Source organism: Rhinoderma darwinii, chromosome 5 (assembly GCF_050947455.1).
Source record: "Rhinoderma darwinii isolate aRhiDar2 chromosome 5, aRhiDar2.hap1, whole genome shotgun sequence".
NCBI classification, from domain to species: domain Eukaryota; kingdom Metazoa; phylum Chordata; class Amphibia; order Anura; family Rhinodermatidae; genus Rhinoderma; species Rhinoderma darwinii.
Window position 1 is genome coordinate 233,673,544 of NC_134691.1, and position 11,665 is coordinate 233,685,208.

The 11,665-nt window shown below is 42.6% G+C and overlaps 1 pseudogene; it reads right to left on the reverse strand.

Annotated features, from left to right (window-relative positions):
- Window positions 1-864: 864 nt before the first annotated feature.
- On the reverse strand, window positions 865-1,043 carry LOC142653935 (U2 spliceosomal RNA; annotated as a pseudogene).
- Window positions 1,044-11,665: the final 10,622 nt, after the last annotated feature.

The following is an 11,665-nucleotide window of genomic DNA, read 5'->3' on the forward strand; positions in this document are numbered from 1 at the left end:
CCATTATGATGTCATAAAGCTTGCTCTCACTTCTTAGGGCCCCACTATGATACGCGCAAAGTTCCGTCAGAACCTTATATTAGACATTGCTGCTCAGTCAGTCACTCAGTGTTGCCTTGGAGGGCAACACAGCAACATGTGCCTGTGTTGCCTGCACAGCTAGCTGCCTTCAGGAGGCCACAAGAGGGAGACAGGGGACTGCTAAATGGCAATTAGGCATCCTCCTCAAACTTTACTGACACCTTCTTGTCCTTCCTCCTCCTACAACCTCCATCCTTGCACAGTTTGTTAGTCTTCCTTCCAGGTAACATAGTAACAAATCCAAATTGGTGGTGTCTTTGTACCTGAGGGAGGGTTTGTTGCAGCTTCAAATCTTACTTCTTTCAAATGTAGGGAGGACAGTTCATTCCATCACATCCATCTAGTGCACACACACAGGTCCATTGTGGCGGCTGCAATGGCTGCTTGATGTTCCCCTACTCCACTTCACTATTCCACTACTTGACTGTGGTGCTGGCTGCATCAATCAGTGGCTGTGGGCTGGCTGGCTCAGGTGCAGCTCTTGAACTTACCTAGGAGGAAGGAGGGACAGAGAAAGAGGAAGGTGAATGAGCTGTTCCAAATTGAAATGCTGGAAACACAGAAACACAGACACAACACACCCAACACAAGAGGTGGCAATCTGTTAATGAAGGCATTTAATAATGAGGTCATTATCACACATTACAGAACATGCATTGTATAAAGGCATTGTCCAACAGGCGTTAAAATAATGGGATTAAAGGAGAGATCCAATCAGCAAGAAACAAACAATGGCAAAAGCAAAAAGCACTTTTCAAATCTGATTTTAGTCACTGCATAAGGAAAGGGTGCACCGGTCCTGGAGATACTGCAATACCAGGTCAATGCATGGAGTGGACAGAGCAAGCTCTATTTCCATCTCCCTGTTCTAAAAATCCATTTAATATATGGTCCCCAGATGGGGGACGTATCAGATATTAAACTGATAAGAACAGATTTTTTTTGATTTTTTTTTAAACCATCCAGGTACTTTACCACCAGGTCTGGTGGTAAAGGCCTGAATATCATGACAAAAACAAACTCATCAGGATTACAAGCCATAACCAGGTCATCATGTGGTTCTTATTTATTTATTTATTTATTTTTTTGACAAAAAGTGTGCAAGTAAAAGTTAACAGGATAAGTACAATTACAAGTGTATGTTTTGTTTTTTTTTAAAACTAGGTGTTTCCATTTTTTAAACTTCCAAACAACTTCAGCGTCGAACTTGTCTCCTTTTCGTTTATCCCAAAGTAACATAAGTACAGTCGGCTTAAAATCAATTTGACACAGAGTCCTCTCACACTTCACGTTTATATACATAAATGTTTCTGGCGTCCCATAAGACTTCTTCAACAAATAACATGAGCAACCATAACACTCGGCACTTGTTTTTGTCCGTCAAACCTATTCCAAAAAGGACATAGGCAAATGTGAGGTATTGAACCCCTGTCAGTTCTTTGACTATGTTTTTTAATTGGTCTAAAACCCATTGCGCAAAATCGCTGTTCCAGAAGAGGTTCAGAATGCTATCCCTACCCCCACTTCCCTGTCTTGGGCACATGTCCGTTCTTACTAAATCTCTCTTTTTCTGTACTTCCCTGACTGGTAGGGCCCCTTGCATACTGAGCCACATTACCTGTGTTTGTTTGTTAGTCATACCATCCATAGACAGGTTTTTCCATACCTGTTCGGTTTCTACAGATGTCAGGAGATCTATGTTGGTCGTCGTTTCATCCTTTGTACAAGCTGCCAGGACTTTCTTTTTATTGCATAGGTCTGTTGTACTTAAATCACACTGTTCATGTTTAATAACAAAAATTTCTATACCTTTATACCAGGATGGACAAAGAAAGGCCACGGGTTGTCGCGGGTTACGGCTACACCATCCCATTCTGCACCATATCCATCCTCCCGAATATCGGATCATGTGAGCTACTTTTGTGTTACCTTTAACCCCTTCCCGCTCCTGGACCATAGCTAAAGAGTTGGTGCAGGTGTTCAGTCGAGTGTGAATACCAAAGGAGATCCTTACAGACCAGGGTACCCCTTTTATGTCACGAGTAATGAAGGAGTTGTGTAAATTGTTTAAGGTCACACAACTGCGTACATCGGTCTACCACCCACAGACTGATGGATTAGTAGAAAGATTTAATAAAACGCTAAAGGCGATGTTAACCCCTTCCCGCTCCTGGACGTACTATTACGTCATGGCAGCTGTATCGTTCGCGCTCCATGACGGAATAGTATGTCTCGGGAGTAACGGCCGTTTTGGCCGTCCTCCCGACACATACAGGAGCTGTGACAGCTGCTGTCTCGTACAGCAGTTGTCACAGCTCCGATCGCTGTGTCCCCGCTGATTAACCCCTTTAAAGCCGCGTTCTATAGAGATCGCGGCTTTTTAGGGGTTAAGCTGCCATCGCCAGCCTGCTACACGATAGCGGCCGGCGATGGTGACTATGGCAACCGGACACCAAACAATGGCGTCCGGCTATGCCATAGACGGAAGCCTAATGGGTCCTGACAACGTTAGGACCCACTATGCTTGCTGTCAGTGACTAGCTGACAGTTCTAATACACTGCACTACGCATGTAGTGCAGTGTATTAGAATAGCGATCAGGGCCTCCTGCCCTCAAGTCCCCTAGTGGGACAAAGTAATACAGTAAAAAAAAAGTTAAAAAAAGATGTGTAAAAATAAGAAAATAAAAGTTTAAAAAGTATTAAAAGTAAAAATCCCCCTTTTTACCTTATCAGTCATTTATTATTAATAAAAATATATAAACAAACAAATAAACTATACATAATTGGTATCGCCGCGTCCGTAATGATCTGAACTACAAAACGATTTCGTTATTTATCCCGCTCGGTGAACGCCGTAAAATAAAATAATAATAAACCGTACCACAATCACAATTGTTTGGTCACTTCACCTCCCAAAAAATGGAATAAAAAGAGATCAAAAAGTCGCATGTACCGAAAAACGGTCCTGATCGAAACTACAGTTAGTTACACAAAAAATAAGTCCTCGCACGCCTTTACTGATTTAAAAAAGTTCTGGCGCTTAGAATAAGGTAACACAAAAAGTGAATGATTTTTTACAAAACGTATTTTATTGTGCAAACACCATAAGACATAAAAAAAACTATAAACATCTGGTATCGCCGTAATCGTATCGCCCCGCAGAATAAAGTGAATATGTCATTTATAGTGCACGGTGAACGCTGTAAAAAAAATAGAATAAAACAACAATAGTAGAATTCCTGTTTTTTAGTCACCACGCCACCTAAAAATAGAATAAAAACGGATCAAAAAGCCGCATGCACCCCAAGAAAACTACAATGGATTCCACAAGGGGTCTAGTTTCCAAATTGGGGTCACTTTTGGGGGTTTCCAATGTTTTGGCACCACAAGACCTCTTCAAAACGGACATGGTGCCTAATAAAAAAGAGGCCTCAAAATCCACTAGGTGCTCCTTTGCTTCGGAGGCCGGTGCTTCAGTCCATTACCGCACTAGGGCCACATGTGGGATATTTCTCAAAACTGCAGAATCTGGGCAATACGTATTAAGTTGCGTTTCTTTGATAAATCCAATTGTGTTGTAAAAAAAATGGAATAAAGAGGATTTTCTGACAAAAAAAAAAAGTTAACTTCACCTCTACTTTGCTCTAAATTTCTGTGAAACACCTAAAGGGTTCATAAACTTTCTACATGCTGTTGTGAATACTTTGAGGGGTCTAGTTTCTAAAATGGGGTGTTTGATAGGGGTTTCTAATATATGGGCCCCTCAAAGCAACTTCAGAACTGAACTGTAACCTAAAAAAATAAATTACATCTTATTGGAAAATTTCATTTTTTTAATGTCACAGCCCAATTGAAATAGGTGCTGTGAAAAAACTGTGAGGTCAAAATGCTAACAACAACCATAAATGAATTCCTTGAGGGGTGTAGTTTCCAAAATGGGGTCACTTTTGGTGGGTTTCTATTGCTTTGATACCTCTGGGGCTCTGCAAATGCGACATGGCACCCGAAAACCAAACCAGCAAAATCTGCACTCCAAAGAACACACAGCGCTCCTTCCCTTCTGAGGCCTCCCATGAGCCCAAACGGCGGTTTATCACCACAAATGGGGTATTGCCACACTAAGGACAAATTGGGCAACAAAATGGGGTATTTTGTTCCCTGTGAAAATAAGAAATTTTGATCACAAATGACATTTTATTGGAAAAAATGAAATTTTTTTCATTTCACAGCCCTATTCAAATACGTGCTGTGAAAAAACTGTGCGGTCAAAATGGTAACAACAACCATAAATGAATTCCTTGAGGGGTGTAGTTTCCAAAATGGGGTCACTATTGGGGGATTCCTACTGTTTTGGCACCTCAACACCTCTTCAAACCTGGCATGGTGCCTAAAATATATTCTAAGAAAAAAAGAGTCCTCAAAATGCACTAGGTGCTTCTTTGCTTCTAGGGCTTGTGTTTTAGTCCACGAGCGCACTAGAGCCACATGTGGGACATTTCTAAAAACTGCAGAATCTGGATAATACATATTTAGTAGTGTTTCTCTGGTAAAACCTTCTGTGTTACAGAAAAAAAAAATCATAAAATTGAAATTCAGCAAGAAAAATGAAATGTGCAAATTTCACCTCCACTTTGCTTTAATTCCTGTGAAATGCCTAAAGGGTTAAAAAAAACTTTCTAAATGCTGTTTTTAATACTTTGAGGGGTCTAGTTTTTAAAATGGGGTGTTTTATCAGGGTTTATAATACATAGGCCCCACAAAGCCACTTCAGAACTCAAGAGGTACCTTAAAAAAAAGGCATTTGAAATTTTCTTAAAAATATGAGAAATTGCTGTTTATGTTCTAAGCCTTGTAACGTCCAAGAAAAATAAAAGAATGTTCAAAAAACGATGCCAATCTAAAGTAGACATATGGGAAATGTGAACTAGTAACTATTTTGGGGGGTATAACCGTCTGTTTTTCAAGCAGATGCATTTAAATTCTGAAAAATTCTATTTTTTCTAAATTTTCTCTAAATTTTGCAATTTTTCACAAATAAAGACTGAATATATCGACCAAATTTTACCACGAACATGAAGCCCAAAGTGTCACGAGAAAACAATCTCAGAATCGCTTGGATAGGTTTAAGCATTCCGACGTTATTACCACAAAAAGTGAAATATGTCAGATTTCAAAAATGGGCTCTGAGCCTTAAGGCCAAAACTAGGCTGCGTCCTTAAGGGGTTAAACAGTCTCAATACAGTAACTATAAGGTTAATCGCTCGGAAAAGGTGAACATCAGGGAATCCTAATCCTCAGTTTTTCTTAGATTTCACTACTGTGCTACGTTTAATTCTTTACATTTTACAACCCCATAAGAAGAGGAAAATAACTCTATTAATTTTCCTGAGTTCCATGTAACTGGGTGGGAAAATGTCCGCCACATACAGCAACATGGGCAAAATTACACATTTGACAATCAATACTTTTCCAGTGTAAGTTAAATCCCTCAATTCCCAGAAATCCAGTTTTCTCCCTATTTTCTCCCTCACCGTTCCCCAGCTCTGATGACCATTCAATCTTTCATCAAACTGAAGACACAGAACTTTTATACTGTCAACAATTCTAACCCCCACATCAGTCATGTCACATGCACCTCCAAAGCATTTGACTTCACATTTGTCCTAATTTATTCTGAAGGCCGATGCTCCACAATAGATGTTGGCTAATAGTTTAGCTCTTAACAATTCAGCTTTATTTTCACTCACCACACACACATCATCCATATAACCTAAGACTTTCACACACTGGCCCCCACTCCCAGGTATTTTTACCCCTCCCATAAACTTGTCACTCCGTATCATGCAGAATAAAGGTTCCATAGCACAAATAAAAACTAGCGGTGATAGCGGGCAGCCTTGTCTGACTCCCGAGGAAACACTAACTCTATTGCTTAGAAAGCCATTAACTAGAATCCAACTCCCTATTTCTTCATACAGGCTCATAATGGCCTTAACGAAAATTGGCGGAAAGCCCATCCTCTCTATTACCTGAAACAAAAAGGAATGAGAGAGCCTATCAAAGCACGTTTACACTATTTCTCTGAGTGCAATCCCATATCACATCCCTCAGGAGACTAAAGTTCCCTGCAATATACCTCTCAGGCACCCCACATACCTGGTCGCCTTGTACCACTTGACCTACCACCCTGCTCATTCGGATTGCAATGAGTTTTGCATACCCTTTGTAGTCAACGTTAAGTAAAGTAATCGGCCTCCAGTTCCGGAGGTCAGTTTTATCTCCTTTTTTATAGATAAGAACTACAACCCCCTCCTTCATGCTTAAGCTAATTTTACCCTCTTTCCACATATAAGTATAAATCTCTAGGACCTCTGGACCCACTATGTCCCAGTAATCAATATAAAATTCTACAGGCAGTCCATCCTTCCCTGGTGTTTTATTTCTAGCCATGTTAGAAAAAGCCTGTCTTAACTCATTTTCCAAGATTTCCTTTTCTAGAGCTGGCAGATCATCTTGTCCAACCCTGTCCTGCAGCGCTCCTATCACTTCTTCCTCTAGCCCCACATCTCTCACCTTCTCACTGTACAGCTCTGTGTAAAAGGATTCAATCACCTCTTTCATAGCGGCACCACTCACATTATTCCCATTCGTATCTGCCATATTGGGTAAATCCCTGTTTGTTCTTGCGACCATTTTGAAGAAAAAACTTGAGCAAGACTCGTCTTTTTCCAGGCAGTCTAACTTAGCCTGGTATATAATCTGTTTCCCCCTAAGGCTGGGTTCACACGACCTATTTTCAGGCGTAAACGAGGCGTATTATGCCTCATTTTACGCCTGAAAATAGGGCTACAATACGTCGGCAAACATCTGCCCATTCATTTGAATGGGTTTGCCGACGTATTGTGCAGACGACCTGTCATTTACGCGTTGTCGTTTGACAGCTGTCAAACGACGACGCGTAAATGGACTGCCTCGGCAAAGAAGTGCAGGGCACTTCTTTGCCACGTAATTTGAGCTGTTCTTCATTGAACTCAATGAAGCACAGCTCAAGATTTACGAGCGTCTCAGACGGCTCGCAAAATGCGAGGAAGAGCATTTACGTGTGAAACGAGGCAGCTGTTAACAGTCTGTCTTTTCACACGTAAATGCCTCTCATCGTGTGAACATACCCTTACACTTAACAAATCGCTCACCTCCTTTCTGGCCACACACAATTATTCATCCACATCCAGACCTTCCTTTCTAAGACTATGTAAGGTATTCATTCTTGCTTGCGCTCTGGCATACATACCCCTTTTCCTGGCAGCTAATCTATGCCTATTTTGTTTAAAGAAAAAACCTCTTCTACCTTTCACCCAATCCCACCAATCCAAAATGCATTCAAAGTCAGCTTTCTGTTGTCGCCATCTGTCATACGTTTTTTTTAAAGTTACCTTTCACAGTTTCATCCTCCAAAATGCTTACATTCAATTTCCACACTCCTTTCCCATACTTCCTATCATCATCCAAATTCAAAGCACACATCAAACATTCATGATCAGAGAACAGCACCCTCTCCTGGTGATAAGATTTCACAGTAAAGTCCCGTGAGACAAAGACATAATCCAACCTGGAGTGAATCCCACCCCTGTCAGCATGATATGTGTCAGGTGCAGGCTTGATTTTACTTAATACCACAACATCATGTAAATGAAAATCAGACGTCAACTGGACATCCCCCACTACTATGCATGGCAAACGCCCAGGAAGGAACAGTTTAAGTTTGTCAAAAAGCTCCTTCCTCTCATTTTTGTCTGCAGGAGCATAAATGTTAATAACCCTAAAGGTGACATTTCTATATTTAACATAAGCAATTAAACATCTGCATTCTTCTACAATTACATTCAGTGAAGGAAATAAGTATTTGATCCCTTTCTGATTTTGTGAGTTTGCCCACTGTCAAAGACATGAACAGTCTAGAATTTTTAGGCTAGGTTAATTTTACCAGTGAGAGATAGATTATATATATAAAAAAAAAAACAGAATCACATTGTCAAAATTATATATATTTATTTGCATTGTGCACAGAGAAATAAGTATTTGATCCCTTTGGCAAACAAGACTTGATACTTGGTGGCAAAACCCTTGTTGGCAAGCACAGCAGTCAGACGTTTTTTGTAGTTATGATGAGGTTTGTACACATGTTAGATGGAATTTTGCATTGTGCACAGAGAAATAAGTATTTGATCCCCTACCAACCATTAAGAGTTCAGCCTCCTCCAGACCAGTTACACGCTCCAAATCAACTTGGTGCCTGCATTAAAGACAGCTGTCTTAAATGGTCACCTGTATAAAAGACTCCTGTCCACAGACTCAATTAATCAGTCTGACTCTAACCTCTACAACATGGGCAACACCAAAGAGCTTTCTAAGAATGTCAGGGACAAGATCATAGACCTGCACAAGGCTGGAATGGGCTACAAAAACCATAAGTAAGACGCTGGGTGAGAAGGAGACAACTGTTGGTGCAATAGTAAGAAAATGGAAGACATACAAAATGACTGTCAATCGACATCTATCTGGGGCTCCATGCAAAATCTCACCTCGTGGGGTATCCTTGATCCTGAGGAAGGTGAGAGCTCAGCCGAAAACTACACGGGGGGGAACTTGTTAATGATCTCAAGGCAGCTGGGACCACAGTCATCAAGAAAACCATTGGTAACACATTACGCCATAATGGATTAAAATCCTGCAGTGCCCGCAAGGTCCCCCTTCTCAAGAAGGCACATGTACAGGCCCGTCTGAAGTTTGCAAATGAACATCTGGATGATTCTGAGAGTGATTGGGAGAAGGTGCTGTGGTCAGATGAGACTAAAATTGAGTTCTTTGGCATTAACTCCACTCGCCGTGTTTGGAGGAAGAGAAATGCTGCCTATGACCTAAAGAACACCGTCCCCACTGTCAAGCATGGAGGTGGAAATATTATGTTTTGGGGGTATTTCTCTGCTAAGGGCACAGGACTACTTCACTGCATCAATGGGAGAATGGATGGAGCCATGTACCGTCAAATCCTGAGTGACAACCTCCTTCCCTCCACCAGGACATAAAAAATCGCTCGTGGCTGGGTCTTCCAGCACGACAATTACCCGAAACATACAGCCAAGGCAACAAAGGAGTGGTTTAAAAAGAAGCACGTTAAGGTCATGGAGTGGCCTAGCCAGTCTCCAGACCTTAATCCCATCGAAAACTTATGGAGGGAGCTGAAGATCCGAGTTGCCAAGCGACAGCCTCGAAATCTTAAAGATTTACAGATGATCTGCAAAGAGGAGTGGGCCAAAATTCCATCTAACATATGTGCAAACCTCATCATCAACTACAAAAAATGTCTGACTGCTGTGCTTGCCAACAAGGGTTTTGCCACCAAGTATTAAGTCTTTGCCAAAGGGATCAAATACTTATTTCTCTGTGCACAATGCAAATAAATATATATAATTTTGACAATGTGATTTTCTGTTTTTTTTTTTTTATATAATCTATCTCTCACTCGTAAAATTGACCTAGCCTAAAAATTCTAGACTGTTCATGTCTTTGACAGTGGGCAAACTTACAAAATCAGCAAGGGATCAAATACTTATTTCCTTCACTGTAACTGTCAATAACAAAATTAGTATTTCTAAATAGAATGCCCACTCCGTCATTTTTGTTGTTGGTGGAAGCGGACCAGAGGGATGGGCCGTGAGCCCATTCCGAGCTTTTGGGGATGGTGGCAAAGCCATATTCCTGTAAACAAAAAATATCGCCTGGTTTGGCGGCAAAGTTTTCTAAGATAGCTGTCCGTCTTGCTTTGTCCTGGAAAACCCTTACATTAAGGGAAAAAATAGAAAGTGTGAATGTTATTAAGGAAAAAAGAAGAAATCGGAAGCAAAATCCTACAGATCAAATCATATTTGTGGCATGTGTAGGGTATCAGCAAAAAGGTTAACCACATCACCATCGAGGAAGGGGGAGGACGTCCCACTATCCTGGCTGAGAAACTCCTGCGTCAAATCCGCCATCACTTCGAAAGAGTTGGTATCCCTGTCATCGGGAGAGCTAAGCAGTCTCTGGGCACAAGGCAGGGAGCTAAGACTAGCACCGCTAAGGGTAAGGCGGTCAGGCTCCGTTTTCTTCCTCTTAGTTCGACTGCGGACAGTCTCCCAGGGGTCCTCCTCTCCAACTGTATTTGGGGCCAAGAGTGAGGGTAAAGCTTCAAATGTGGTAGTAAAAGAAGAGTTCATACTCACATTGTCGGTAGACTCAGGGATGATAGTGCCACTGCCCTCTTGGTCATCAGACTGCATTGGGGAAAGGCAGTCCTCTAAGCCCTCCGTGGCTGCGACAATCTTCTGTGCCGTGCGAGCCTCGACCCCCTAGGGGGAGGCATCAGTGGGCACTTCCAGCTCAGGGATATGTCCTGGAGAAGCCAAAACTTGTGCAGCAACGCCCTCTTGTGGTAGAACAGCAGCCGGTGTTAGCTGGAGCTCAGCAGCAGGTGTTGATGTAGCAGAGTTGAAACTGCGTAGTGTAGGTTTCTGTAGGTTAGGTGCCTGTGCTGGCTTCTGAGGTGGATTAGAAAACAGCAAGGGAAATTCGGACAGCGCCTGGGCCATTGGTAGCTCTTTTGCAGCCGGCTTCCGAATCCTCCACAGCCAAGGAAGTCTCCAGGAAGATGGGTCCGTGGCCTGTACGAGCCGCATGCGCATAACTTTGGCTTGTCATTAAACCTTTCGGGCAAATTCTTACCAGATGTTCTCTGGAGCCGCACAGGTCACAGGAGCGAGGCTGAGAGCAATGTCCAGCGTCGTGGCCCATAGTGCCGCAGTTACGGAAGCATCGTCCGTTCGGGCAGGCGTCTTGGGTGTGGCCGAACTTGAAGCACTGTCGACAATATCTTGGCTGTACTGGGTATCCTAGGTATCCTCGGTTACCACCCAGAGAGAAGGAAGAAGGCGAGTGGCTCACTCCTCCGATGCCATCCGAGTCTGGACGGAAACGCACCCAGAAGCGTAGCTTTCCGTTTGGGATCCCAAAGCAGCTCTCAGCTTGATTCCTCCTCTTACGCTGGTGCAGTATCTCTGGAGGAAAGCCACCACATGAGACAGCTCCGTGAACGGGTTGAAGAGGTGCAGGGTCACCGGCTTTTCATCCATCAGGAACAGCGGCAGAAGGGTAAAGTCTCTCATCTCTGGCTCCGAGTTTAGCTCTTTGCAGCGTTCAAAAACACTGAGGCATTCATTTTGTGTCTCAAAAGAGACATCAAAAAGCCCTGGAGAGGTATTATCCTGCAAAAAGTAGATCTCCTGTGCTTTCAAGTTCAGCATCCTGAAAAGGACATTCTGAACAAAGGTGCCAAGCTCATATCTTCTAGTTCAACCTGGCTTCACATGAAAACGAATGGTGTTCCTCACTCCTTGAGGCTCCATACCTTCAGCAGGTTGATCCACTTCTGATCTTAGCCAAAAGGCCGAGAAGCGATAACCCGAATGTGGCGCGCGTTGGCAGAGCCTGGCCAATACTGCTGTTCACCCCATGCAGTGATTCTGCCTACTCCTAGCCACCTCCATG